The sequence below is a fragment of the Sparus aurata genome, chromosome 21 (genome assembly GCF_900880675.1).
Source record: "Sparus aurata chromosome 21, fSpaAur1.1, whole genome shotgun sequence".
Taxonomy (NCBI): Eukaryota; Metazoa; Chordata; class Actinopteri; order Spariformes; family Sparidae; genus Sparus; species Sparus aurata.
Window position 1 is genome coordinate 21,473,960 of NC_044207.1, and position 23,454 is coordinate 21,497,413.

At 41.8% G+C, this 23,454-nt stretch overlaps 1 long non-coding RNA gene across 1 annotated transcript; it reads left to right on the forward strand.

Moving 5' to 3' along the window:
- The first annotated feature begins 842 nt into the window (after nucleotides 1-842).
- On the forward strand, nucleotides 843-10,225 carry LOC115572017 (uncharacterized). Its single transcript, XR_003982016.1, has 3 exons — nucleotides 843-995; nucleotides 5,984-6,401; nucleotides 7,577-10,225. It is a non-coding gene; the product is annotated as an uncharacterized LOC115572017 (long non-coding RNA).
- The last annotated feature ends 13,229 nt before the right edge of the window (nucleotides 10,226-23,454 follow it).

The window sequence follows — 23,454 nt, forward strand, 5'->3', positions numbered from 1 at the left end:
AATCAGCAATTGTTTGTGCAAGAAGATGTGACCATGAGACGAAATGTAAATTGAAATGAGCTCTGAACAAGTAGCAACAAAACCTGAATACTTGCGTTGTGAACCCTCTTGTAAACAAAATTGCTGAACAATCAATCAAATGAATAAAACCTCTGCAATGTAAACACAATCGAACGCAATTCTAAAAAGTCGAGACAACAAATCGCCTCGGGGTCCTCACGAAACAAAACATACTGTAGATTGTCCGTAACTTGTTTCCTGAGGTTCTTTGATTCGCTCTGTTAATTTGGGAGGAAATCCATTTGCTAATTGATTGGTGCATATTTTGAAACAAAGCTGCTGATTGGTTTACTCATGGCCTGATTGCTATTTATGTTTGAGTTTCAACAGCTTCCTGTTGGGCAATAAAGTCTTGCAAAACACGGGGGTTCGCTCTCCAAACACTCGCTTAAGGAGATCTGATCGGGATCAAGAATTTTTTTTACTGCTGCCCTCTGGAGAGTCAATCACATTATTTATCCCGAGGAAGTCCAGTCACTCAACATTATAAACTTCATTCTGGTGTTTTCCAGAAAGGATGAATATTTGAAGGTCTTACAGGATGAACTAAGCCATAATCGACAGTTTCATGCAATGAAACCTGCCAAATGTTTAATCAAAGAGTCTTAACACTGTGCCTGTGCATTACTCAGCACATTCTGCAGGTCCTTCCTGCAGACTGGGTCGCAACATACTCAGTCGAGACAGACAGGTGGCAGCAGAGAGCCATGAGGCCGCAGCAGCTGATGCCCCAGGGTCCACACTGCAACACAATTAAAATGTATGTGTCGTTTATTCCAGTGCCAGCTCCATCTTTGTGTCACATCTCGGGACGTCCAGATTTCCAGAGGGGAGCAAAAAGCACTTCGACGACAGGCAGCGGTGACACAAAGAGAAAGAACCGCAGAGGGACACCAGGATGAAGAGGGATGGGATGCAGGGCCCGGGACAATACGGTAGAGCATGTTTTATATCACTTGTGCTGCAGAAAAGTCTCCTGCATGTTATGTGGAAAAGGGAATACAAGCAGGGTATGAATTTATGATATTGCACATGAAAAAGTAACCAAAAAATGGAGTAATATTCAAGCTGTGAGGAAAGAAAGGCTGAATTTTTGTTAATATCTCACTTGTTGAACAAAGCGTCTATAAATCAACCCCCGTCGCGATTCCTTTCTCTGTGTCTCGCCAACACTGGGGACAAGGCGAATGTTTTGTCAGGATCTGTGCGCGGTGTCAGCCTTTTTTGGCACAGGGGAGTGATTTAAGGGGGCATGGCGTGCTTGTCATGCCCCCGCGCCTGACTGTTCCAGTCTGCCCTCAGAGTGTGTGCAAACAAATAAAGCGCCGGGGCCTTTTTAATTAGCTCCAGGGCAGAGATTGACAGCTCGTAGCGGTAGAGATAGCACAGTAACCAGCTATTAATCTAAATATTTGGTAGGTTGCACCATCGAGGCGGTAAGCGTGGGATCTCTGGAGGCACATTAGTGGGTGGAAAATTGAAAACAAGTCACAGTGCACTTGTTAGTAATGTGTGTAGTAGTAGTAGTAGTAGTAGTAGTAGTAAATGTGTATTGTTAGCAATTGAGCAGAATCTGTACAACTAGTTCTCTGTGTGATTTCCTTTTATTATCTGACAAGACTATCATTTATGATAAGGCAAGAAAGGATTTTTTTTTTAAGGTTTTATTTCTCTAAATTGTCTTTTTTTGTTAAAGCTTTATTGTGTCACAGAGCATTGACAGCTCGCCCACACATGGACACCTTAAAACAATGTTGATGTTGACCTCAAGGGTATAAAGGTCAGCCTAAATCACAAACCTACAACTTGAGAGGGACAGGTCTCAACCGAAGCGTATAATGTCTTGGGTGATTGAGCTGTACATCAAAATGTAGGGATTAGAAAAAAATATATATATACACATATATTTTCCCTGTTTTAAATGAATCATTTCAACCTTCAGCTAGTTATTGGGAATTAAGGAGTAAAATGGATGAATAGCAAATGATGTGCGAAAACAAGATAATACATGAAAATCAACAGATTATTAATACCGATATCGAGACAGGAATCACAGTCTGACACTTTGTCGAAACAAATTCCAGCTTTTGATCTTAAACTCACTCCCAATAATTGTTGTTGTCATTGAGTCGGTGGGCTGTAATCCCGGGGTAATGCATATCTTCATAGGCTCTTAGAGGTTTTATTACGCTGACGGTTTTGGCACGGCATCAGAGGCGAGCCGGGGCAGATGAAGAATAGAAATTCCATGACATGTGCGAGATATCGGATTTCAGCTCTATGCAAAATCCTGCAAACCGCTCCGTGAACAACACATTACTCTCTCCGATTATCGTTCTGGAATCAGCGACAATACTTCATATGCAAATGCTACAGCGCCGAGCCGAGGTATTTGTTTATGAGAGAGCAGTTGCAATCATTCAGTTGTGTCACCGGACAAGTATCAACATGTTTCTTTCCCTGATCTTTCCCCATGCTGAATAATTGGCATGTATTATTGATAGTGTGGGTTTAGTATCTTTATTTTTAGGCCTCCATTTTTTTTATTGACCCCCTTATTAACCCCCATATTTAAAAATATCAGATTTCAACAGTACCCTGATCATGACCCTGGATTATTTTATTTTTTTACAGTTTGTTCAGGGTCATGAAAGTCATTATTTACTGTGCAACTGTGTGAGGGCATATCTGACGCCGATGGGCCTCGTGTTTATTTAATGCCGACTAAATGACGGGGTTCGGGCCTGCAGCTTCCTCTGCTCCTAAAATGTAATTATAGGGGGATTCCTTTCCTGCGCAGGCGTTTGACATCTCTGTTGAACTCTTCATGATACACTGATTCATGAGGCATTGTAAACATCCACATAGCTGAACACAGTTTTCATCATTGTTTCTTTGTTAAATTATTCGATTTTTTTTTTTTTTGACCTATTGTTTCTTAAATGTTACGCAGATATCTATAATCCCTCAAAATCCAAAGAAAATAAATGTGCAATGTAATTTAACAATTCTATCTCAATATCTCATGGCATTGCTTTTTTTTTGTAAAATTGAATTACTAATTGGAAACTCAAACAAATGAGACTTCCCATCATGCTCTGCATTTCTGACCCCACGGAAACCCCTTGGTAATTTTCGCCTGAAGTGTTACAGGATGTACCGTACGTGTAATGAGTCTGTGCTGGGGGAATAACGAAAATCATTACAACCATGACGTAGCCCGGGGGGTTAGTTTACTGTACAAGAACAATTAAAACAAATTTCCGCCTCTCTGGACAATAATATACAGTTTCATGCTGGAGAGTTGTTTAACCATTTGAACGCTCAATCGAAAACATCTCCAACTGCGACCAAAAATATTAAAAAGTCCTGTTTTATGCTACAATTTCTTTCTTTCTTTCTTTGAAAAATGTTAAATCTATTTTTTACATAATGCCTTCTAAACTTCATTCAGAAAAAAAAATAATTTCCAGAACACATGTATTTATTTATTAATTGAAGAGTCCTATTACATTTTTAGTTCTGGTTTTAAATTATAAACATTAATATTTTAGGGGTGATAGATTGATGATAGATGATAGACAAGAACCCGTCTCTCTAAAGGTCAGACCTGATTGTTAAATGTATGTGTGTGTGTGTGTGTGTGTGTGTGTGTGTGTGTGTGTGTGTGTGGATATTTTGGAGACTTGCAGCTGATCCAGTTGAGTTCATCCTGTCGGGATTTTATTTAATCTTTAATTGATCCTCTCCCGTGGATAAATAAAGTATCTATCTATCTAACTAATCCCTCTCACATCGGCGTTGTCACCTCTACGCAAATAAAGGATCAAGGTGAGCATGTTCAGCACGGCCTCGGAGAAACTCACAATTTAATTTTGGTTTGTTGGTGTGTGGAAAAGTAATTAAAACACATTCCACTGTGTCGGAACAACGATGAGGCGCTCACAATCCAAGCCATTTAGACAGGAAAGTAACTTTCAAACGGTACCAGATAAGCAAAAAGTAAAACAATTATTATTGCTCATAACACAGAATAATGATCTGATTTGTTAGGATGTTATTTGTAGATGTAAATTGCTTATTTCAACATTACAAATGAAACAAAAAAGCAGACAATTTAAACATCATTGGTTGAAAGTAATAGATTTTTTATTAAAAATAAAGATGTGAATTTGGTTTTCCTCATAGAATTCCTCTGCAGGTAGAAAATCTATTTTTTGAAGCTGTTCTATGTCTGACAGGAGTATTTTCCAGGGGGGCCTGACAAATTTGGGATTTTCTGAGAATTGTAGTGTTTGAAGTTTAAAGAGAGTTTTGTCCTACACTTTAGAGTGGATGATGCATTTCTAAGGGTGAGACAAAGGCTAGGAAGGGAGTGTGTTATATGTCTCGAACCTATATTAGCAGTCTGTCTGTGACATGAAAAAGAAAAAATGTATATTTGCAATAAATCGAATCCGCTTACCGAGAAAAATACGAGAAGACATGTTGTACCCAGAAACGTAGAACATTTTCAAACAGCTCACAGTTTCAGCAGTGTAACGTCTCTCAGCCGGTGCGGGTTTGTGATATTTTTTGCTTTGGGTGAGTTTATTTAGTCTGCTGCTCATCCTCAAAGTTTCCTTACTTGTTCTGCAATGCATGGCTGAGAAAGTAAAACACACCACAGGAAAAGAAAAAATTTTTTTTTTCAATTAATTCTTTCTGCTTATTGTCAGTCGACTCACAAAGCTATGCACAGTATAAATCAGCAACGATTAACATTTTACACAGCAGTACATAAAAAAGAAAGAATTATATTCAGTTATGATTTATAGAATATCTATGTAGTATAGAGTAATATAAATACAGCAGTATTGTCCTACATGGGAACAGGGGGATCTGAAAAAAAGGTTTGAATCACGTTTAAGAATATTATGTAATTGCTTGATGCTTTATGAGAATTATTTAATGATTTTTATACCAAAATTTTGATTTAGATATTGTGTCATCTTCGTGTGTGTCATTGTTATGCAGTATACATTCTGACTGCGTCTGTTGATGAAATAAATGATTGTTAAATTATTTACATTGGGATGTGTAAAGTGTTTTAATTCCAGAAATGTCACTTCTCAGTGGAAAATTGGAGGTAAATAAAGGTGTTGACACCGTCCCACCATGTGCTTCTACATGTGTGTGTGTGTGTGTGTGTGTGTGCATGTGCGTGTTTGTTTCCATGCATGTCAAAGAAATAGAGAGTGAGAGGTCAGACTGGGAGTGTCGGCGCGGTCGAATTTACGAGTGTGTAATGAAGCATCTCTGACGCAGACTAAACAGAGACTGTGTCAGCCTCACCCACAAACACACACACACACACACACACAAACTCTCACACGTTTCTTCTTCAGGTCTGTCCCGTTCCGGCCTCGACAGGACGTCAAGCAAGGTTCCGATGCAAAAAAAAGAAAAAAAAAAAGAAAAACAAAAGGGACGTAAAAATGAAGATAAATTAAGTCATGTGAATTTTACAGATGTAGTACTCAACACCTGGCAAGAAAGAATAAGGCAAAATTTAAACAAACAAAAAAAAACCTCAGAGAGAGAAACCGAGGTGGAATTCCTCTTCTAGGAGTATAAACCAGAGACGGAAAAGGTTTTAAAAATCAAAATTTCAATGTGGAAAATGAAAAAATACAATTTGGATAACAGCATGAAAAGGAGTACACTGCTAATAGTTGCTTCCTTAGACCCGTAGTCAACATGTGCTTACAGAAAAAGCTTTGCAGTGTCTTTACGTGACCGAGCTGTGAGAATGTAACTTGAAGAGCTGAGGAGCTACGCCTCATTATCATAAACAATAGTTCCGGTTCCTTTTCCTGGTTTTAACCATTATTTCTCTTCTTGTCTCAGAAATGTTGCTCCTTTCTTTTTCTGTCTCTTAAAGGTGAAGAAACAGTAACACCAGCCTCGAGTCAGGTGACTTTGGATGTGCTGTGCTTGGTGATATGGGAGATTGGGCTTGGATGAGGCTCTTCTTCACCCGCCCCCCCCTCTCCCTCCCCTTCTTCAGCTCTGTTTTGACTAACATGCCAGCTCTGTGACTACCAGTGAAGCGCTCACACCCCTGCAGTGGATTCTGAGCATACCAAGGAAAGAGATGTCTTTGAAAGGACAGATGTTCCTGGGCTTAACCTGCCTCCAACCCGAACCGCTACCCTCCTTCCATTGTATATTTGTTCTCGCTCTATAAATAACTGGCCGGTAACTCACAGAAAAATGTAACTGATGTGCAGCTGACCTCCAGGCCTCTAATCTTTGAGAGTGAAAGAAACTCCGGAGAGAAGTCAGTGGATACAGTCATGGTAAATGGATTTGGGCTAGGGGACGCAGTGAACACACCCATTTTTGTCCACATAAGGACTAGTCTAGATGTCTGGACTGGCTCAGCTGTCTTATGTAACAGCAGCGTGGAGTCCTGGCAGATGAGGCGTGATGGGCTCGAGCCAGTTCAGCCACATAATCCAAAAATATACTGGCCGCATTCACAGGGGAGTATACACTTATTTGAAGTTCTTCTGAAAATTTCACAATTTGACAAAAAAAAGGGAGTTTGCTCTCCTGAGAGTCTCAACGTAGGAGGTAGAGGACAAATTATCGACAAATATCAGTCTCTCACATACAGATGCATCATCACATCACATCACATTGCAGAATGTGAAATGTATTTGAAATTCCTAAATGTGTTTTTTAAAGGGACAGTTCACCCCAAAAAACTGAATTACATAATTTCACTCTTACCTGCAGCAACATTCATCCATCTAGATTGTTCTGGTGTGGGATGCCGAATTTGGGAGATATGAGCCGTAGAGATGTCCGACATCTCTCAAATAAAATAGAATTAGAGCGAACAAAAGAAAAAGAAAAAACGTTTAAAAATTCAACAGCAGTGTCTCTTTCCAGAAATTATGACCTGGTTAGTCAAGAAGGGAAGGAAGGAAGTGTGGAGCTACTCGCGGACGAGAGGCTCGCAAACCAAGCTAGCTAATGTTACAGCCGGGGAGGAAACCATTCAGGGTTCCAGGGTGCAACTATTTATGTCGCACATGCACCCAAGAAAATCAAATATTTCTTGTTGCCACTGCTGTGATTTAAATTAAGAAAAAGGATAAGGTGTACATCCTGCGCTGTCACAATCATGACACTCTCGTCCTCGAGTAGATGCTTCTTTCTGTGCTGTGACACTGGCGGATGTAGTTCGGTAGAAATAAAATAGTTCCTACTTGAAGCTGCAACACGGTCTATGGACTATCTTACCGTAACCGGGTCCTTGCGGTTGAGTTTTTAAAAATGAGCACCGAAAGCCGAGTGCCATCGAGTTCCAGTATACTGAAGAGAGAGCAGATATCTTTACTGATCATATCAACAAAACAATCTAGATTGATAAACAGCACTACAGTTCAGAAATATATATGTATTTGTGATTTGCGGGAGGTGAACTGAGCCTCATTACTGATCATACCTGCTTTTTCTACATTAGTGAGCCTGCAGAGTGTTTGCCCTCTCGCCGTGGCTGCAGGCATGAATGGCTGATTGTTCGAGGGCCCTTGTGACGACTCCCCCGGGGCCCATCAATCCAGCGAGGCTCCTGGAACATCAGGTCATGGCTAACCAGGCTCTGAAGCTCCAGCCCGGCCTAACTCTTGCCACAGTGCGAGCCTCAGGACCTCCGGGGCGCACAGCTGGGTCGCTTAAAAAAAGTCCGGCTGAATGGTTTTAGAAACACTGCAGCTCCTCTTACCCTGCGCTCTCTCCCCACTCGCTCTCAACCCTAGCACAGCGACGATATCAGATACTGTGTTTTTTACTTGATATGTTCATCTTTGCTTGCCAAAGCCCCTGGAAACCATATTAAAGTCTGCATTCCATATTTTTAACCAAAAGGCCTCCTCAGTTGAAGAATTTGTCCAACATTTCCATTATCCCCTCTCTCCTTCTCTTTCCTGTCCTCTCTTTTTTCCTCCGCAGCCCTCTGCGTTTCCCCGTCTCTTCCCTGCACGCTCGCACACATCTTAATTTTCCCTCTCTCCCCTCCAGCGCTGCTATCGTGGCGTATCAGTTACAGCTGACCACCAGTCAGGTGGGTCTGCGGGACATTTTAGATCGCGGAGGGGCAGCCGGCTCGCTCAGCGCCTCCAGCCTGCTCCCAGACTCCAGTCCCAGGCCCCGCTGAGGGCCTTGTCCCAGGCAGGGCAGAGAGACACCTGGCCAAACCGCAGAAACACTTCCAGCTGCAGACTGCCTGATGCTCACCACGGAGAGAATCCAGGCCAAAGGTGGAGGAGCCGAGGAACTACTGCACTGCCATATACGTTTCTCTGAATTTCATGTTTATTTTAATCGCAGAACATAAGGCGAGACTTTTCACTTGCTTTTTGACATTATCAAAATGTTTACACTGTGTCACAATAAAAAGTTTCCCTCCTCTCCGAAATGGAGAACAAATCAGGGCGGCAGGACCATTAAACTGCACTCCTCAAAGTGAAAGTGGGAGAGTGGAAGGCAGCGAGGACAACAGCTCCCCTTTTCTCTCAGACCGGTCGACATGAAAGACCACATTATGTCTGAGATTAGAGGCAATTACACTGGGAGTGCGCTTTAAGACCTTTGTTTGCCAACATGACAGGAGGGAGCAGGGCTGTAATTTGATGAGGGGGCAGCGTGAGTGAGAAACTCGGCATGGCCAGCTCCCAGCGGAGACGAGGCAAAGAGAAGCCTTTGTCCGTAGCGCGGACATGGCAGTTGGTAGCAAATGTGAGAAATCTGGAGAAAGATTAATTCACCTGGGTTTGATAAATTAGCAGAGGTGTCTTCATCCACATTGTCAGATTTATTGTGTGGCTACTGTTTGTGGCTGGAAAAGTGAGTTTAAAAGAAACCTAATAGCCCCAAAAGGAAGCACTTTCATCTTTGCCTTTTGTTCCAGGTGACTGAAAAGCTACTGTCTATTGTTTTCAGCATTTATATTAATTCAAATGGCACAATTGTGTCGATTCATTCAAATGTCACAAATACTGTAAACATATGATTCAGCCTGAGCCTGCGGTCAAACAAAAAAAGATCCTCAAGACGTGACATCTCCTCTATTCTGGCCGGGCGCATTGTTCGAACATGCTGCGAGTTTTTCAGGACAGGAAACGAGCAGCTTGTTCCAGCCCGACCGGCAGAGCGGAGCACGTCTTTATTTGAGGGAAGTCATTCCGTTGATATATAAAACACCAAAGCAAAGTTTCCTTCCCCCTCACTTTCCTGGTGCTATCCCCTTCAAAAGGACACGGTCCTTTATACTGGGCTCACATGCACACACGGGACCAGAAGAAAAACAAACAGAGGCCATTTAAATATCAACCTGCCTTCTGTTTGAACGGAGGAGCTACTGCACAGCCCGGCCCGGGCTCGTCCAGTGCGCTCGGCGCTCTGAACCATGGAAAATGGGGGACAATAGCAAACAAAAGCATTGTGGTGGTCATTTCTGCAGGTATACTGTTAAATTCATTATATTTTTAAATACATACATGCAGAAAAGCACTATCATAAACTACCAAGCACAGTTGACATGAAATGCTTGGTCAAATTCTTATTCTTGTTTACTTATTCATTTATTTCAATATTTCAAGTACTTTGTGTCAAGCAGTGTTTTAAAAAGTACCCAAAAGACAAACTTGAGTAAAAGTAAAGACATTGTGAAAATATTACAGTGGCTGAAGTGAAAGTCAGCTATACAAATAGTGCTTGATTAATCTGATAGTGAATGTACTTAAATATAACAAGTGATTTTCTGGCAATTAATGCACAAAAAGTAAAAGCGTTGATTTATACACTGTATGCCATAAGTAAGTACTATGGATCAACTAATATATCGGCCACTTCTCACCATTTTTCTGATTATTGGATTTAGTTGTTTTTCTTATGTGATTGCTGATAAAATGATCAATTAAAAATGTGCTACTGTGGCTCTGATGCAGCTTGCAAACTGCAAAGTAAATTGTAACGTAGTGGAGTAAAAGTAAAATATCTGTCAGTAAACTCATTAAGTTACATCCCACCACTGGTGTGAAAACAATTATACTGTAACAGTTCTTCTAAGTGTGGCTCATTTGTTAAAAATAAAAAGGGGTTTTGAAGAACATCTTTATAATCCTCGATGTAAGGTATAGAAAAAAAAAGTGTTGTTCAAGGTTCAGCATGACTCTCACTGGCTTTAATTTAAAGTCTTATAAATGCAGTCTGGTGACGTCTCTACGTGAAGCTACATCAGTGAGACACAATCTTACAGTTTTAAAACTCCAAGAGCCAGAGGAGGACAAAAACAACCACCAGAAGAATCCACTCAAGACTCACTAACTCGCTCGTTCTGGAGCCAGAGTTATCAATGTTAAATATTGCGGACATGTACGTTTAAATTGACAGTCTTCTACATGTAGTCTGGTGATGTCTACGCAGGTGGGACGTCAATTTTCTCCATTCACAAAGATGTAGGTGCTGTGCGGTGAACACAATGAGAACAGATGGGATCAAAACAGAACAAGCACAAGGGCGGTCCAGTGCAAGTAATATTTATTGTGGTCGTTGTTGAATAAAAGTTTAATGGGTGATGAATGCCATCACGCATAAAAGTGATGTGTCTCGTTTTTATTATAAGCAAAACAATGCCTAACGCATAGCAATAAGAAGAAAATGATGGAAGGGGTAATAGTGCCATTAACATCCATTGCTGAAGTATCAGTGCTGAAATTCACCAAATGTTTATTGGTATCAAAACATTTTAAAACAATCCCTTGTCCTCCCTTTCACCCTTCCCTGTCCTGTTCCCCTTTACCCGATTTTTCCCATAAGGGTGTGTGAAAGGAGGAAAAGGACCACCTATTAAAGTGAAATCTTAGGAGTGATGGATGGGAGCTTGTTGAGGGGGAGCGGAGCAGCGCACACCCCAGGGGAGGGGGATGATGAACAGGGGGGGGTGGCAGGGGAGAGAGCTCACTAAATCCCCACTCACACCTCTCGCTGTGGGTGGAGGGGATGCAGACCTCCCATGCTGTCCGACTTAGAAAATGTGATTGATTCGGTCCAAAGTGCTTTAAACTTTTGCCTGTTTTCCCTCGAATCTTTTTTACTTTCATCTGCATTGTTTGAGCTGAAAGATACGGAACTTCAAGAGGCAGTTAATATGTAAAAATGAGCTACTTTACTGCCGCTAGCTCCGGTCTACAGCAGTAGCCATTTTAGTTATGTTTTTCTAAATACTTCCTAGATGAAAGCGAGCAATACTTCAAGAGATGTGGTGCTGAGCGGATTAGTCAACACTCACCTGACGCATTTGAAAGTCCTTCCAAACTTCTATTCCCGTATCTAATCATTCCAGTTGCAATGTGATGTTTTCGCTGGATGTCAGTCATTCTCTTATATTTCTCAAAAACTTGAAACGTCCTCAAATTGGCAGCTACTTAGCGTAGTCACGAAGAGCTTTCTATCGCCATGTTGACATAATAGATACTGGCTATCCCGTATGCTGATGATGCTTTGTCTGGGTTACAAATGCGCAGATGTGGGATTGTACATATTCAGTAAAAGACACGATGGCTGAAAAAGAATCAGTGCAGCACAACCAGAGCTATCACCGTCATAAACCTGGAGCCTCCATTACCCACAAATGCAACCTGACTATTGGCAATGTGGCTAGAGATTCAGGTGTGTTATGCACAGATCTTCACATCTTTTATTTTCAAACTTGTAGTCTTCAGAGCCAACCAGCACAAGTGATGTTTGTCGGATTTTGCAAAAGCTTCTTCTGAAAGCCATCAAACGTTTTACACAGCTTTGTCTATGCCGTACGTTTAAAAGGAATGTATGTATTTAACAGCATATAAAACAGCCCTGTTTTTCAGTTTTGTGACAAAGATTTTATAGCAAATCCACATCGATTTTGTTTAACAAGTAGGAGAATTTGCTCAAACCATGTAGGATCACACACACACACACACACAAAAAAACAACAACCCAAAAACGTAATTTTCAGCATCTCCCAGAACAACTGTTCCAAAAACAAACAGATCTTTGGTTGAAGTTTTGATATGTTCAGGCAAGAAAACTGCTTGTTAGGTGTTGGTTGCTAAAACTACTTGGTTAGGTTCAGGAAACCATTGAGGTTTGGCTTCAAATCAGTATGTTACGTATACTATGTTAAAGCATACGTAATGTATTGATTTTAACCCCCCTGTTACAAATGTGGTGACATTACGTAAGCAACTTACATTACGTACGTGACGTAACTTTAACCACATTGGTAAGTTCGACTTTTGCTGTCATGCTCGACACCACCAACGGTCTCCTGAATGAAAGTCCTGCACTTATTTAACCTGATCGCCTCCCTAAACTCTGTATACTACTACTTCTTCTCACCTCCTCCTTTGCAGCCCTCATAATAACCACAGCAGTACAGAGGTCGCCACCTAACAACAAATGTAAACATGGGTCGTAATAAGCAGCTTTTATTTTTTTACTTTTATGGTAGTTTTCACCAGACATGATGCAATTACACACAACATACTTTCTAAATATAGTATTAACCAGTCAATTAAATTTTTTGGCACATGGTCGTGGCAAATGATATAAAAAGGTGTCTCAAAATTCAAATGAACTTTTATGTACTGTAAACAAATACAACCTCAGCTCAAAGCTATATATGTGGGTGTAATGCTCATGGTGTGCACTGACAAATGCCTGCGCGGAAAAACATCAAGAGCCAAAACATCGGAGTAAGAATTTGCGAGACGTCGAGGTCAACTTTTTGTGAGTAAAATTAAATCCTGTAGTCACATTTTTAGGACAATAAATCTGCGAAGAAGCAAATGGAGCGGCCACAGCACTTGTGGTTTAACGCCTGGTGTGTGGAGGAATTACTGCTGTAGTAGTTTGCCTTTAACTGTCAGGAAATGACCCATAATCTGCAAGCGTTTGACTGCTGCAGCATTCCTGTGAAATGACACAAGTTGAGGTAGATTAGGGGTTGGGTAATTAGCTCATTAGTCAACATAAACACATTGCATGGCTCCCCCATTGCTACACACCCTGCCCCCCTTTTGCCGCCCACAGCTGGTGGCGAAAGTAGGTTCCTTACATATACACGCACTCTCTCTCTCTCACACACACACACACACACACACATAACTACCTGCACAAGCACACACGCACTGCACTCAGGCCACTTCATCATTAATCCAATTCTTTTCTTCTGGCCTTTTTTTTTTTCTCAGTTTTCCATGCTTTTTTTTCTGGCCTCATCATCTCATCTGTTCTGCTCTGCTCCAGACAAGCCACTCTTTCATATTGTAGCCCTGAGGGCTGAGGGCCAGCCACTTTTCACCAGCACCTCGCAGCTTATCTGAGCACTTTATCAGCCTGAGGGGGAAAGAGATGTGGGTTAAAGCTCAGAAAACCAGCAGGCTGTCAGCAAACAAGTATTTGTAAGCTGGGGCTCAGAAACGTGTGCCTTCTGACAAAGAGGAAAGCTTCAGGGGTCGTGTGTTTCACTGTGTGTTTAAATGTGTGTGTGTGTGTGTGTGTGTGTGTGTACATGAACAACACAGGACATCCTTTGTGCAAGTGAGCAGAGCTGGTCCCCACACACAGCCTCTCTTGTTGCGCGGGGGACATATGCTGAACACTGGAACCTGGACAGCCCTTCACACCTCCTAAATGCAGCAGGAGGCCTTAGCTTTCTCCTCCACTTAATTTCGGGACCCTCCATTCACCCCTCTGCCTCTCCCTCTTCTGCAGCGCACCCCCCTCCCCCCCCGGTGATCGGCATAATGCTCTCTTTCATCAGCGCATCACAAACCGCATGAAACATTTTGCAAACTTGATTGAGAAGGTGTTGAAAAACGGAAACATTCCTGAGTTTCAATTCCGCCACTTTGATAAAAAAAAAAAAAAAAAAAATCCTGCAGAGAGAATCTCGCCTTTTGAGTTTCAACACATCGGAGTGGCGTTTTAGCACCTCGAATTTTTCGGTTCACAGGCAACTTTTTCATTTCAGAACAGGACTGGGTGTGTTTGCCTCAATGCCACTGGAAACAGAGGGTCTGTTTGATGGCGCTTATGATTGATATGAATGACCATTTGTGTGACACTGTACAGAGCTTGTTGCGAGCCAGGCCGCTCGGGGAGTTGAGCACCTCGGCCATGTGACGCTTGACGGGGCGGAGGTGGAAAAAGCTGTCAAGAGAGAGAGAAAATACTGTACAAGAAATCAATCAGCTGTGGTTTGCTAAATTGGAGGTTGTGTTTGGGAAGAGCCACTTAATCAGCAGCTAACACAGCTGATGGATCCATCCATCATCGCATGAAGAGACAGTAGTCAAAGCGACCGATCGCATGTCATTTAATGGCCAATTCAAAGAGGGCAAACACACTTATTCCCCATTCTGTAGCTCTGTTCTTTCAGTTCAGTGCGGAAGAGACTGATTTGTTTTTTGGATAGGCTCGACTCCTTTGGCGTATGTGTGTGTACTTCACAGATTGTGCAACTCAGAGGTTTGCTTCAGGTGTGATGACTCCTCGTCGGGTTCCAAAGATTTCAGTCATGTGTGGAGAGTTAACGTGCGGAGGCAGACCTGAATTACCAACCAGATGGAAGAGGTGGAAAGACAAACACACATCTGTCATTGTATTGATGTTTATATCACCACACACGCCCTTTTTGGTTTCACGAGTCACTACGTCTGTTAGTGCATGTTTGTGTTTTCTGTTTATTTATCAAGGAATGATTTGAGGACGTTTTATTCATAGTAACATTACTTCATCTACATGCGGCGTAGAGACAAGCTGACAAAACCAGTTAAGAGTGCGGACAGTGATTTCACATTGATTTTCATTTTATCGTACAATACTTGTTAATAGTCTGTTGGATAGATTTATTTCTTACACTTTTCTGTGTTATTTGCGTCTAAATAGTGTAAAAATATTTTTTAAAAGGCTGAACTGTTCTATAATAACATTTTGAGTGATTGTCACGAAAAATGTGTCTTTTTCACGTATATTTGGGTTCCTGGCAGCTTTATACTTCCCTAAATTGACAATGGTTGAGTATGTGCTGAGTGTGATGAGAACTTTTCTAAAAAATAATCACGTGTCTACTGTCTCTTCTTTCAATTTGTTCAGTACAGACATTTAAGGTGCAAAATGTTTTTTTGGAATCAAATTTTAAGCAGATGAGAAAACATGCTCATGTTATGCTTTGTATGATTATAAGTCCTGTCCTTAAGAGACAACACAATTTCATTACGTTTGACTTTGTTCATATTATAAGACCTTTCTCTAAGTAGCCATCTTTCCATCAGTTATGGAAATGGAAATCAAATAAATATTTCCGAGCTCGTATTGTTATCTAATCGATATTGTATATATAAACATTCTGAGTTGGAATTTATTTCCCAGAACTACGTAGCGCACCTTCAATAGTAAGACTAAGAACAACAAACTGGCTGCGAGGGACGCTATCACTGACAGTGATTGGTGAGGGAGAAGTGCCACACCTTGCTCCTTGGCAGCGGGCCACGGCCTTATCAGGCTTGATGAATTGCATTGACACCCAAGCTATCTTAATGACTCCGTCTATCTACTCATCTCCCCTCTCCTTCCTCTCCCTTCTCCCTTCTCCCAGCCCTTGGCCTTGCTCCTGCATCCTCCCACAGTTCAAATATCCAGAGCTGATTTCTGTCCTTACGTGTGTGTGTACGTGGGTGTGTGAAATGGAAGTACTTCTGAGCCATCTCTCAATTTGCAGCGAGGTGTGATTTAAGAGCATATAAAGTTATCTTTTATTGACAGCCGGTGTCAGCGGCGACGGATGACTCACAACGCTGCCATGTTGTCTGAGAAACAAATGTGATACAAATAAAAACACACCTGTCGGAACGCTAACCACAGCGTGACGGGGGAACACACGCACCAAACACTGTCGTCTATTTTTAGAATATTAATTTCATCACCTTTTTGTCCTCGATGACTAAACAGGGCAGTCCTGTGGTTGGTTTCTGTGTCTGACGCATCTTCAAATTAGCGTGTTGCCACCACAAAAGGTTAAAAAAGACACTGCGGAGTGAGTAAGTATCTCACCGTCTGACCTGATCCGAGGTGGTGAGCAGTTGGTATCCTGGAGTCTCATTTCCTGGTTTTTAAGAGGGCATCCTTCCTTCTTTGACTCCTACTTCCTCTGCTCTATAACACCCATTGTGCAAAGCTTTGCTTCACAGGTTCTTGTAGTGTATGTTTGAAGGTGCTTCAAGTGGCTCTTGGACTTTGGCTTTCATTTGCCAAGGACAAATGGCCTCTAACGGCAGCCGTTCTCACCACCTGTCCTGAGACGAGGGTGAAACTGTCATTGACCATGGCTTTAAAGGATAAATCTCAGAAGTAGTCATCATTCAGGGAAAAGTTGTGTCCTTGTTGAGATGGTTTGTTGATGTTTGCTTTTACTCTCCTCCGAATGAGTCAAAGCAGATGATGACTCAGTGACAGAAGACCCAGGCCTTTAGATGTTGTTGTTTTCTGAGAAGGCAAATATTATTCCGCTGACTGTCGCAAGGGCAGACATGTTATTCCTGAACCAACAAGAACAATTTTACGCGTGGAAGTCATGTTTAACACACTTAATTCAATCCAGTCGCTAGAATAAATGTTGGCAATGTCAAGTCTGCAAACCATGGATATATTAAAACCCTACATTTGATATGTTGGAACTTTACAACTATTTTAGGTACAAAGACCACGTTGTTGGGATTGAAAAAAGATCATGTTCTGACTTACCCTATCTACAAACAACATTGAAAATTTTTTTTTAATTGTCCTTGTCTCGTTGAAAACACACAGTTTTCACCCAGTAAAAAAACTCTGGTATTGTTGGCCCTAACACGCCTGGAAAAGGTCCCGAAGTATCATCCAAAATATCCAGTGGCTTAATGCTTATAAAATAAAAGTTTAAACGCCTCGAGCACTGATCGTCCCTAGCTGCCATTCTACCACTGTCCCCTGTTCACAGGCTAATAGACAACTAAAGGAGACAGAGAAGGTCTTCTTATTCATCATGGCACAAAGCGCTCACATATGGCCAATGAAAAAAAGGGATTTATTTGCAGTTATCTGCTGCAAATTGTTGCAAGAAGCCACTTTAAAATGGTAGTGTTTTGCCGTTATTATGCCTTTCTCTAATTTCATTGATTACAGCGTGGGTTTTATATGAAAACGACTTGTCTACAACTATTTTTAACAACCTAAATTCACTGTCTTTGCAAACAAACATTATATATATCCATATGTATACATTATTATTATATTATAAATGTTTGTTTACATCAGTAATGCTGCACTATAGTTATTTCCTACAATTCAGGCTCTTCAAACACTAATGTGATAATACTGTATGTCATATTCAAAATCCAAAACTGACTGACTGGACTTTGTATTAGGGCTCAATACGAACTTAGCTTTGCGTGGATATTTTTGAAGGGTACGGTTAAATTGCTTATCTAATAACAGCCTCCTTACTGTCATTAGCTGAAACCAAGACTAATGTTTGAGGCGGCCAAGAGGAGGGGGGGCAAGCTGGGAACTTTATCCTTCACTGTTCTAATATTTCTACCCACATTTGAACCTCAGGTCCCAGTCCACCATTGGCTGTCTCACATGAACGCCAATTAGGCGTGATGCAGGACAGAAATAAAAGGCCGATGCACTTTGCTACGAGGAGCATTTGTTTTTCCTTCCCCGTCAACGTCAGAGCGGGTAACCAGTGTGCGGTCCAAGTATTCTGGTCGTAATAGTAGCTCAGTGTTCCGGGAACTCCTGGATAAAAAGTGAAAAAACAAGGCGGTGATGTTTTCTGGGTAATAACTCCATCTTGCTGTATTGCAGTGCCGGAGGGAGGAGGAGCGTTTTCTCTCACTCACTCCCTCTTTCTCTCTCTCTCTCCCTCTCTCTCTCTCTCTCTTTCGCCTCTTTTTTTCAGATTTTTTGTTCTGGCAGGTTCCATAGCCTCCTGTCCATGGAAAGCATACTCTGCACATTCTGCAGACAAGGGTCTTCAGGGAGGAAATAGAGAGGAAATTGTGCAGAAAGTGTAAAAAATCAGTCTCTCCTTCTCTGTTTCTCTGCCTCTCTGTGGCTCGCCTCGCACAAAGAACGACTTCTTGTTTTCAGTCAACTTTTAATTACTTACATTTATCCCTCAGGGGACAAGTCAAGACAAGAATTTTGAAAATAAAACATATATCCATGCGCAAATGATATACATTAAATTGTTTTAGAGGTAAAATTTGTTCTACATTCATCCTTTTATTAAATGATTCTGGTTATCTTCGGGGCTCGCTGCCAAATGTCTGCCCTTCTTGACCGCTCTAAGAAGATCATGTGAAATTAACACTCTGTTCGGGTGTTAATGCACGATCAGAATTTTAAATGTAACTCAATGCAAATTCGGCGAGAATCGATCTCTGACCTCCTGCTCACAGACGCTGAGTTTCTTTATAATCCCAGGCTTCGGCAAGAATGTTGAGGACAAATTTGATGGAGAGGAAACAGGAAACTTTAGCAGCTTTGCAAGATTGCATCCTCTCCCCCCATTAGACAAATCATGGCAGAGCTCATCTTGCACACCCAGTTTGTCACTTTTACACTCCCACGTTTTGTTTCGACGAGGGCTGGGGGAGTGTGTAGGCATTATGTGGATGTGGTTCGTGTGTATTCCTGCGTGTCAGTCGGGGTTTTTTTTTTTTTTTTTTTTTCAGCAGCAGAGTTGAGATTTAAGAGCTAAAATTGGCGAGGTGAGGTGAGAGAAAGAGTTTAGTTTAGGGGCTGAGGTTTCAGATGAGGGGTTTGTAAATCTCCTCAGGGGAGCTCATTTGTGCCAGGTGGTCACACTTTCGGAGTTGGTAACTAACCTCTACCACATGCTGTCACCTGCATGTGAAGTTACGATGCGGTTTCATTACGGCACCTCCCCTGGCGTCCAATGGGTGGTGCTGTCTTTAAGAAAAAGAGACAACAGTTGCCCAGGTAACATCCAGAACTGGGTAACAAAATGAGGCAGTTTTTCCCCCCCAGAAATTATTCTATTACGAGCCAAAACCTTTTCCACATAAACCTTTTCCACCCCACGCTGTGTATTGAATTCTAATATGTGTGTATTTCCCTATCCAAACACAATTAATGCATTTATATTGAGAGAAAAACAGCTTTTATAATAATTTTTTAGAGTTAGAGACAGTGGTGGACCTGTGGCCTCAACTCAACGATGGAGGAAAACTAAAATACAAGAAATAAAGCCTGAATTTAAAGAGAGAACGACTTAATGCTGGAACAAAATATCTGCCTGTGCAGCAAGATGATTTTACATGACAAGGAACACTGAAACAAGCTGGTACAGTCCAGAAAGAGGTAGGAAGAAGGAGAGAGAAAGGTCAGAGAGACAGGAAAAGGGAGATGGTCAGAGTACAGGTAGAGAGAGAGTCGGATCAGAGATAGACAGGTTCAAAAGAGAGACAAGGAGTGCAAGAGACACACAGCTTAGCGAGACAGACGGGCCAGGGAGAGAGACAGGAAGAGAGAGAGACAGCCAGTTCAGGGAAACAGACAGGGCAGAGAGACAGGCAGGTCAGAGAGAGAGACAGGAAGAGAGAGAGAGACACGAAGAGAGAGAGATACAAGTCAGAAAGAGACAGACAGGTCAGAACAGGAAAGGTTAGAGAGAAAGACAGGTAGAGCGATAGTCAGGCAGGTCAGAGAGAGACATCTTGGTGAAAGAGAGAGGTATGTGGCATGAACTCTGATCTGATGTCGCTTGTTTTACCAGTTAAAATAATTCAATTTTAAGATTTCCTCACTAAGTGCATGGTAATCATACACTTAAGAATACACCACAAACTCGAAGATGACAGTGATTTGAAAAACAAGATAGTGAATCTCGTATTTCCAAATCTAAGATTATTAGTCCTTGGCAAGCACAAGAACTTTTTGCAAGCAAGCGTGAACGGTGTTAAAGCATCTGCCAATCAGCCTCAGATGAATTTAGGTCACTTCCTTCTCATGCCATGCCAAAAAACAAATAGAAAAATCCTCTTGTAATCAAACACTGCTGATGGGATTTCAGAGGAGGATCTTCATGTTTTAAGTGTTCCACAGTGTTAGAACAAAAGTGAAAAAAAATGTCTTTGGTCGTGGGCTGGGAGATGACCTGAACGTCAGTAGCATTGTGAGTTTGTGAGTCTGCTATGAAGTTAAAATTGTTGTCACCCTGGATCAAGGGGTTAATAAAGCAAAGACGGACGGGAAAAGACTTCAAAGAAACTTCTAAGTAGATTTGGCAGCGGGGTGCCTTGCCACAAAAGACCATGTTTGGGGTTGAATGAAAAGAAGCATGTCACCGGAGGGAAATGTGGTCAGGCATGTTGAATGTATCAAAAGAATATCGCTGATAAATAAAAGGAGGATGGAGAGGTTGTAAACTTCACAGCCTGAGCCGAGGGGGGAAGAGACCCCTGCAGTCTGTGATTATTTAACCACAATGCTTACTCCAGTGTGTGTCGCGGGCTGCATCCTAATAACAAAATCCCACAAACACACACTCATACGCACACACACAGAGAACCTCGCGTTCGATTACTGAATCATATCTGACTCGAACAATGTGAGTTAAAGGTGCTGCTCGAGATTAGGACTGCCTTTGATCGTGATGATGCACGAAGTACACAATGCTGATGCACTGTGCTTTGAACAGAATCCTGTAAATGACAAAACAAAAAGTACCTACAGCCACGATTATGTCACTACACTAGGGGAAGACAAGAGGTTTAAGATGAAGGAAGTAAGAAGTTTGTAGTTAAAGGTTCAGTGTGTAGGATTTAGTGCAATCTAAAGGTGAGGATCTGGATAGCAACCAACTGAACACCCCTCATCTCACCCTCCTCTATGCTGTATGCTAAAAAATACATTCTAACAGGGTAGGCCATCTTTAGACGTATAAAAGATCAATTCTAAGGTTAAGAAAACTCAATGTTTCATGTTTTCATGTGATAATAACAATCATGAAAACATAATTTTAAATCTACTTTATTCCTTTCTTCCACTAAACTGCCCTTAATCCTATATGCTGGCCCTTCAAGAGGGATTTTGAAATAAATAATAATACGTTAAACTTCTTTGTGATATGTGGCCTTTTTCTTTATCTTTTGGATGAAAACACACTGTCAGTACATCACTGCTGTGACTGGATGCTACATTCTTATTTTGTAAACAAAACTTGTATGCAGTGTTGTTACCAGAGTCATTGTGTGTATCCTGGAGGACTGACTACCGTGTTGAATGCATTTCCTTCCATTTGCAGGGCCACATTCTTTGAATACTTTCAACCTGCATTGTTTATTTTCATATTTATGTCCGCTGGTACCTTGCTTTTTGTGGAGATGCTGACAATAACAGGAATATTGATATTGAGGATTCAAAATGTCCAACATTTGGACTTTCGGACTTTTGAATTCCCTGGAACGTGTCAGTTTTTCGGCATATTGTGTATGTGTTTGTTCGTGTTCTAGTAGATCCCTGAATACAAACTAAATGAGGACTTGCTCGTCAAAATAGTTGTCTATATACTGTAGTGTCACCAGTTGTGAAGGACTTCACTGAGTAGCTTAGTTTTCTATTTGAAACTTTGTACATTCAGCCTCATTTACTGTGCGATCAGAGGGGAAAACTTAACCGGACAATGTTGCCTTCAGGAACGTTTTTCCCCTCTCTCATTAGACGTCTCTGGCCAGACAAAAATGTCTACGCCAAATGTCCTGTAACAGGCAGTCATGGATTAATCTGCGTGTTGTGCCTTGACTTCGCTGGGGCCTGACAGCCCCAGGTAATGGAGCGTATGAATGGTCCAGATTCTGCTACAGGTAGAGAACCCGAGGCCAGGAACCTTTCAGAGACCCAGCTGATTGCAAAAAAGGAGAACGCTTCCACCGCTGGCTTGGTAAAATAAACAAATATGGCATTGAAACCCATCAGTTGTAATAGAGTTGCGGGGTAGACTTGGAGGGCACATTATTTTCTCTCTTCAAAGGCAAGAGTGGGAGAGAGAGAGAGAGAGTTTTCCGCGTCGACAACAGGGCAATTCATCTCCTAGAAGGTGAGCAAATCTCAGGTCCGAATATTCAAGAAGGGGAGGAGGAGTCGAGAGCTGTGTTTGGATCTGAGAAGTGTTAATCAGGGAGAGGATGTGGGCCTTCTGGCCTGTACCTGATTACCACCAAATGGGTCAGCAGCAGCAGCAACAGCTGGGCCCTACAACAAAGTGGGGGTAGGAGGAAGGTGGAGGGGTGAGCAATGGAAGACACCACATAGGGGGTTAAGGGACAAAAAGAGTGATTACACATGGAGACTTTCCATAATATTTCAGATACAGCCTCATGCTTAACTTCTCGACACTGACCGGAGGAGTTCAGTCTGTTCCTCCTGTATCTCCATGACATATGATGTGTTCAAGGAAAAAGGGTCGACTGCTAATTGTGCTGATGGGAATAGCTGACTATTTAACCCCCTGTATCCCTCTTGTGCCATTATCTGTGGTTGCCCCTCACAGGTGCCCCTAACAGAGTTTGTCAGTTCATTAATCCCAGCTGCAGAGGAAGAATGCTGTTTTTTTCTCCCCCTGGATGATTGGTCCTGACAGTCAGAGCGAGCCAGTGACTGTTAAGAGACAATCAGGGGTTTTCTTTCCTCCCTCGGCCCGGGCTCAGCACATCGCTCACCTCCGCCTGCCAAGTTTAAGTACATGACTCAACATTGTGACATCTCTGATAAATTATGGACCTCTCTCTCTGTCTCAATCTCATCTTTTGTCTCTCTTGCTCCTGTCAGTTTCACTCCCTCTGCTTTTCAGATATGTTTTTTACGCAGTCCTGCTGCACAGCCGTTTAAAGGCCAGTGATTTTAACTAGACAATAAAAAAGGGAAGCAGGTTCTATTCGGTTCTCTGTGTGTCCTTAGTGACCTGATTTAGTAGCTGTTGTACAATCACCTATGTTGATGTTTTCCCTCATCTCTCATGGCCATGATCAAATCTAAATTCTACCAATGGACAGTGTTGGTTTTCTCTAGGACCAAAACTTATCTGGTTTCCTGTATTTGTTTAAAGTAAGGTCACTTTGTTAGATTTTTACAGTGTACCAGTGTTGAAGAACAGTATGTTTGCAGTTGAGAGACAAGAATTTGCTGCCCAGAAAAGTCAAAGGTTTGTTCAAGGTCAAGCAGTGGTTACGCCGCAGTGTCATTGTTACACAGTTTGCTAATCATGCAACACTGAAAAATTCGAATTTG